The sequence below is a fragment of the Cololabis saira genome, chromosome 10 (assembly GCF_033807715.1).
Source record: "Cololabis saira isolate AMF1-May2022 chromosome 10, fColSai1.1, whole genome shotgun sequence".
Lineage (NCBI taxonomy): Eukaryota > Metazoa > Chordata > Actinopteri > Beloniformes > Belonidae > Cololabis > Cololabis saira.
In genome coordinates, this window is record NC_084596.1 from 19,720,003 (window position 1) to 19,726,996 (window position 6,994).

At 40.1% G+C, this 6,994-nt stretch overlaps 1 protein-coding gene across 4 annotated transcripts in view; it reads right to left on the reverse strand.

The window, feature by feature from the left end:
• Nucleotides 1–6,599, reverse strand: part of LOC133452556 (nuclear receptor coactivator 2-like) — a 91,980-nt gene extending 85,381 nt beyond the window's left edge. For 2 of the 4 annotated variants that reach the window (XM_061731951.1, XM_061731948.1), the window contains exon 1: nt 6,461–6,599. The gene's annotated coding sequence lies outside the window, so the exon portion shown is untranslated. Of the gene's footprint in view, nt 1–6,184; nt 6,265–6,460 lie in introns of those variants that run through there. The other 2 variants (XM_061731950.1, XM_061731949.1) reach the window with 2 other exon arrangements.
• Between the last annotated feature and the right edge of the window lie 395 nt (nt 6,600–6,994).

Below are 6,994 nucleotides of genomic sequence, written 5' to 3' on the forward strand. Positions count from 1 at the left end.
TTCATGATCCAACTCTGAGGTGCAGATGTTCATAAACCTGGTGGCTGAGGAGAGAATTAAAAAGGGATCTAGACAGGCGATAAGGAACGACAAGATCCACCAGGAGCTCCGTCACTTCATAGCTGCTCGCGGCTACCAACGGACTATTCAGCAGCGCCAAGACAAACAACATTTTTTAAAAAGGGTTGCCGCTTGAAGCTTCTCTCACTCTCATTTTTTAACTTGATATCGAACACAAGTCACAGACCCAGCAGCACATATATCATCTCCTCCAGGTTCTACATCTTTAGTGTTGTTGTCTTCAATGACATCACAATCACAATCAAATACATCACAGCAGCTTCGCTCCAACGCGCCTACTTCTGATCTGGGTATTGAAAATAAACGAGGGCAAGGCGAGTCGAGTCCGGCTGAGTAGGTACTAGTGTAAAAGCGCCAAAAGAGGCTTCAGCCAAGCACAAAACAACCGGCAGGTGAGGCACACATGGACCACTGACGTTGGAAACCCCAACGGCAGGATGGGCGACACCAGCAGGAGAGGTGAAGACTGAAACGAGGGATGGCCAACCAACTAACCAACCGGACACAGTTCTGGTCAACAAACTCCAGGAGACGGCGGCAGCAATAGACGTGGCAATCCTAAGTTCAATTCAATTCAATTTTATTTATATAGCGTCTAATACAACAGAGTTGTCTCTAGACGCTTTACAGAGACCCATACCCAGAACATGCCCTAAGTAAACAGCAACATCAAGGAGAAGGAAAGCAGGCAGCCCAAGAGAAGAAAACACACTTTAAACTGACCAAAGTCCTTGACACTGGACTAAAAACGCATAAGAATAAAATAATAAATGAAGTAAAAGCTGACAAAAAAAAAAATAGGAATTGATAGAGAGGAAATGTGTGCAAGGTGAAGGCTACAGTGGTAACTAGTCCTGTGTTGAAAAAAATCGGTTTTCCGATTCTAAATAAATTCTCATATTAATTCTTAAAAATCGATTAGTATGTCTAAAGATTGATTTTTTTTTTCAATATTTTATTTTTTGCCCAGTGAACTTTAATCCCAGTAGTCACATCATTTAATTCACACATGCGCCTGTGAGCTGTTGCCATATCTTTCTTTTTTTGCACTTTAAAAGGATATTGAAAGGCATATTTTAGTTGTTTATTTCTTAGTTATTTATTTTATACAAATAACTTTTGGAATTTTTTGGTTTATGCTCAAAAAATGAATGTTTTGTTAGACACGAGAATTACTAGTGCCATGTTTTGGCCTTTAAATCTGTTTAAAAGTATGAAAACATTAAGGTTTTCAGTTATCATTACTTTATATACTGTCTTGGGGTTAAATTTGCATAAAATGCTAAAAACCAAATTCTCAAAAATTAAAAACCGAAAAACACAGAAAATGGAAAAAATAGAAATGGAATGTGTTAAAAAATAAAACCTTTCATACGGCCTCTGTTTGCTGCCCTGGATCTGTTTGATAATTCCGACCCACACAATATTTCTGACAGCAGTTATAGTATCAGCTAGGGCTGGGCGATATATCGAGTATATTCGATGTATCTCGGCTTCTACTCTAGTGTTGCTTAAATGTGGCCACATGAAATCAATCACTATCATCGAAAGTCAAACAAGACTATATGACGTCATATTTCTAAAAGTAAGTGAAAGTGATGCAAAGTAAAGGAGGAGAGGGTGAAACATTGCAGTCCCTACACCTACAATTAGTTTTAATAATAATAATAATAATAATAATAATAATAATAATAATAATAATAATACATTTCATTTCTAGTGCACTTTTCATTAAAAACAAATCTCAAAGTGCTACAAGTTAAAATCAACAGTCTTCATATAAAGGTGCTCTTAAGGGTCCCTCCTGCTCAGAGCAGCTCATCCTGGTAAAACCGGGACCAGAACATGTTCTTAGCAGATGTTCTTCAGACGGGGAGTCAGAGAGATGCAACGTGCACTTTCTGTTTTGAAATTACACTTTTTACGTTTGTCCCACTCACTGCTTAGTAACTGTTTAATAAATACAGTTTTGGTAAATTTGACATAGTTGTGATTTCCCTCTGTTTGCATGAAAGTTTAAAATTAGCATATATTAATGCAGTATGAACAAGAATGTTTGAATGGAGACATATAGAATCATCATACTGGTGTGATTGTATGCATCAAAGTGTTAATTCAAGGCTAAGGCAAAATATCGAGATATATATCGTGTATTCGTGACATGGCCTAAAATATCGAGATATTATAATAAAAGGCCATATCTCCCAGCCCTAGTATCAGCATTCTGGGAGGTGATTGGTCCTTACAGCATCATTAGCTGCCAATACTTGCTGTTGAATCTCAATATAATACTAGTATTAATATGTTGCATAACTACAGTCATATAATTCAGGCAACAGCTCAAAAAACTGTTTTAATAACACTAACCCAAATCAATATCGAATCGAATCAAATCCTGATATTTGATTCTGAATCTTAAGAATCGGAATCGAATCGATTCTTGACATTTGAATCGATCCCCAACCCTAGTGGTAACTGTTGCACCTCTGCAAGAGCTGTGACCTCCGAGCCGGGAAGGGGGGATCCAGCAGATCCTGAGGAACCACATCAGACATCTCGGTCCAGAAGTCTGTCTGCATTAAAAGAGATCTAACAGCTCTTCACAGGATAGGGCTCGATATAGACTCTGAAGAGGATTGCAACATGCAGCACCAAGTTAGCAGAGTTCACGTCGGGGTGCAGGGAAGAGCAAATACGCTTAAAACAGCTCCCAAAAAAAAGAAATAATCATGAGTCCAGCGCTCAGAGATAACATATCTGGAGAGGTCAGATGGCAGCTCTCACGTAGGCAAACCGACAGGTTTCTTATATGAACATACCAGCACAACAGCAAACATAGATACAGTTGTGTACCTGCTCTGACACACGTCTGCCTCGCTGGGAAACAATACTCTTCCAGTGAGTCCACATTTCTGTTCAGCATAAACTTAAGCAATGTGTTAAGCCACAGCGCTTTTTGCTCTTTATGTGATAGAAGAGTCGGTTTTAGCACGAAAGAAATCCTCGAGGAGTTGGCATGTCACTCACGCAAGGAAGGAATGTGGTATTACAGGCAGAGACACTGCGGTACAAGGGATTTATGTTTTGGTATGTACATTTTCACCCGCCACAAAGAACACAAAGCACTTAGCCAGCAAAACATGTTTAAAGATACGACTTTCATGATGTAAACTTATAAACACCACCTCAGACACCCATCCACATCCTCAGGCCATCACGCTTCACACCCATTTTTATTTTTACAAGCTGCTATATTACATGACATGTAATCATACTCAAATGAGTGTGACATGTTTTGTTAACATACTGCAGAGAAATCAAGACTCACCTGTTTAAGATTGCCAACTCACTTTAAGTTCAACTACACTGTTTCTTTTACTGTTTGCTGATTTTACCCATTGTTGTTTTATCTCTTTGTTGTAAAGTGTCCTTGGGTTTCAAGAAATGCACTTTTAAATAAAATGTATTATTATTATTATTAGGGCCCGAGCACTTACAGTGCGAAGGCCCTATTGTATCTGTAGGAATTTTTTTTTCGTCTTCTTTTTCTTCTTTCTTTATTTTTCCGATGAAAGGAGGGCCTTTTTGCCCCCCTAAACGTGCCCCAAAAGTCACCAAATTTTGCATGCAAGCCAGGCCTGGCGAAAAATTTGATATTTAATGGTTTGCATTAATGGGCGTGGCCTAATGGCTCGACAGCGCCCCCTAGAAAACTTTGTGCCTCAAGCCCCACAATACGGTTTGACGTACATGCACAAAAATCGGTACACAACGGTATCATGTCGCAACTTAAAGAAAAGTCTCTTGGCGCCATGGCCGAAACCGAACAGGAAGTCGGACATTTTGAATTACTCGTGTAATTTTGCCGCAATTTATGCCATATCTTCGGCCGTTAATACGGCCTGAACCATAACATGCACCCAGGTGTGTTATACATCAAAATGTGCGTCTCGATCCTGCGACATCGCGCATTACTTTTCTCAGTGAAAAGCGTTACCGTGGCGACGATAGATCCCAAAAAGCGCACCCCCCCTTCATCTGGTTGGTCCATATTTGATAGTTCCTACTTTCTGCCATAACTTTTGAATAGTTGGATATAAAGAGTCATGGGTGGTGTCATCGGACTCGGTTTTGAGTCCTTGAACATAATTGGTGCAAATTAGGCCCGCCCCCTCTTCTGATTGGTCGATATGTGATAGCTCCTATTTTCTGTCTTAACTTTTGAATGGTTTGACATAAAGAGTCGTGGGTGGTGTCATCGGACTCGGTTTTGAGTCCTTGAACATAATTGGTGCAAATTAGCTCCACCACTTCTCTTGATTGGTCAATAATTGATAGTCCCTATTCTCTGCCATAAATTTTGAATGGTTTGACATAAAGACTCGTGGGTGGTATCATCGGACTCAGTTTTGAGTACTTGACCTTCATTGGCATGAATTAGCCTCGCCCCTTTTTCTGATTGGTCGATATTTGATAGATCCTATTTTCTGCCATAACTTTTGAATGGTATGACATACAGAGTCATGGGTGGTGTCATCGGACTCAGTTTTGACTCCTTCACCTTAATTGGTGCAATTTAGCCCTGCCCCTTCTTCTGATTGGTCGATATGTGATAGTTCTGATTTTCTGCAATAACTTTTGAATGGTTTGACATAAAGACTCGTGGGTGGTGTCATTGGACTCAGTTTTGAGTCCTTGAACATAATTGCTGCAAATGAGCCCCACCCCTTAATCTGATTGGTTGATAATCTGATAGTTCCTACTTTCTGCCATAACTTTTGAATGGTTTGATATACAGAGTCGTGGCTGGTGTCATCCGCTAAATGTCCAGGCCTGAAGACATCTACAGTACATGCAAGTCATACAAGCGCTTCCACTGCAGCACGCCTGAATGTGCACAAGGGTGCGAGGGCCCGTTCATCGCTGCTTGGAGCTTTAATTATCATTATTATTGTTGTAGAGAAACAGTACAAAAGCACCATTTCAACCACATCTTTAATGCTGGGTTCATCAGGAGGCGGAGTTAGATACTAAATCCACTAAACTTGTCCCTTCTGCAGGATGTGCCTCTTTTAAAATCAGTTCAACAGCTTTGCACGACACTGTAATAAATGTAGAAGTTGCGTAATTCTACTCCGATCAGGGTCTGTGATGTCACAAATCCCATTTTACTAAAGGTCCATTATAGTTTTAGCAACTGTCTAACAAATCACTAGCTAAGATGGGGCAAGACTGAAAGCTTGTTGGTTTAACATTGAAGCAAAACTAAAGTAACACTCCTGATACACTCATGATGGAAAAATAACTTACACAGCAACTTGTCACAATAAGGGAAAAAAACAACAACATAAAATCAGGTTCTTACGACTCTCAACATGACCATTAACAAACTATGAAAGTCGGTTTCTGTGAATTGTCCATTAATTACCCTCCCTTTCAAAATGGTCTTCAGTTTTAAATGATTAAAGTCAACCACCTTAATTAACCTAGTTTTAATTTGAAACTCTGAACCGGAAGACGAGGTTATGTTGATTTAACTTGACGTTTCAGATGTTTGAGGAAGTGTGAGATACACGAAATCTCCCCAAATATAAACTATGAAATATCGATCCAGTAACAGTCAATTAAATGGATTTAAAAGTCAAACAATATTTGGGTTTTGCTGCAAAAAAAAATAAACATTGAGCAAAGCAATGAGCGGAAAACAGTCGCTTGTACTTGTCGCCCATACATGAAATCAGGTTCTTACGACTCTCAACATGACCATTAACAAACTAGGAAAGTCGGTTTCGATTAATTCTCCAATTAATTACGCTCCCTTTCAAAATGGTCTTCAGTTTAAAATGATTAAAGTCAACCACCTTAATTAACCTAGTTTTAATTTGAAACTCTGAACCGGAATGGGAGGTTATGCTGATTTAACTTGACGTTTCAGATGTTTGAGGAAGTCTGAGATACATGAAATCTCCCCAAATATAAACTATGAAACATCGATGCAGTAACAGTCAATTAAATGGATTTAAAAGTCAAACAATATTTGTGTTTTGTGGCAAAACAAAATAAAAAAAATAAACATTGAGCGGAAAACAGTCGCTTGTTGTACCTGTCGCCCATAAATGTCACTCCGCCGAGCAGGAGCGTTATTTCCCGGACATGCATGAGGGTTTTTATTCCCCCTGCACAGCTGTTGCAGCACAGGTGTCTGCGGGGAAATAAAAACACCTTTAAAGTACCATGACGTCGATATATAAACCGAGAGACACTTTGCATGAGCGACTTTAAGCGACACTTGTCATTGTGGGCTGATATTATTCTGTATTTTAGATGGTGGGGGGGTCAGGTTGCAGGACCAGCAGGGGGGGGTCAGGAGGAAACTTACCTGGGAGTTGCGACACCGAGCGCCCTCGCGGTGCGCGGCTGCAGTCGGCGGAGAATCGGAGGAGAATCGGCGCCGGGTCGCTCAGCGGGACGGAGCGTCGGGAGCCGCCATGTTCATGTGTGTGAGCGGCTCAGAGCTGTTTATCTCCAGCAGCAAACCCCCTCCTCTCCCTCCTCTCCCTCCGTCCTGCCTCGTCCTCAGACCCCACCACAACTCACTAACGTGTGGAACTATGGGGATCTACGTTTAAAACCATAACTCATTCAATTGTTTTACTACAAAAACGAACTATAGGCCAACGCATTGTAAATAAAGCGGGATATTATGATCATACTAATCCATTATTTTTAAATTAGCATATTCTGAAGTTTAGAGACTTGGTTTATTATAAAACAATGCAAATCATGTTTAAAGCAAAAAATAAAACACTACCAGACAGTGCGCAGACGTTTTTCATTGCGTCTGAGAGTAAATAGGAGTTAAGAGATGGACGCAGATTTTTGTTACCAAAAGCGATGAAAGAAGTTAAAAGAA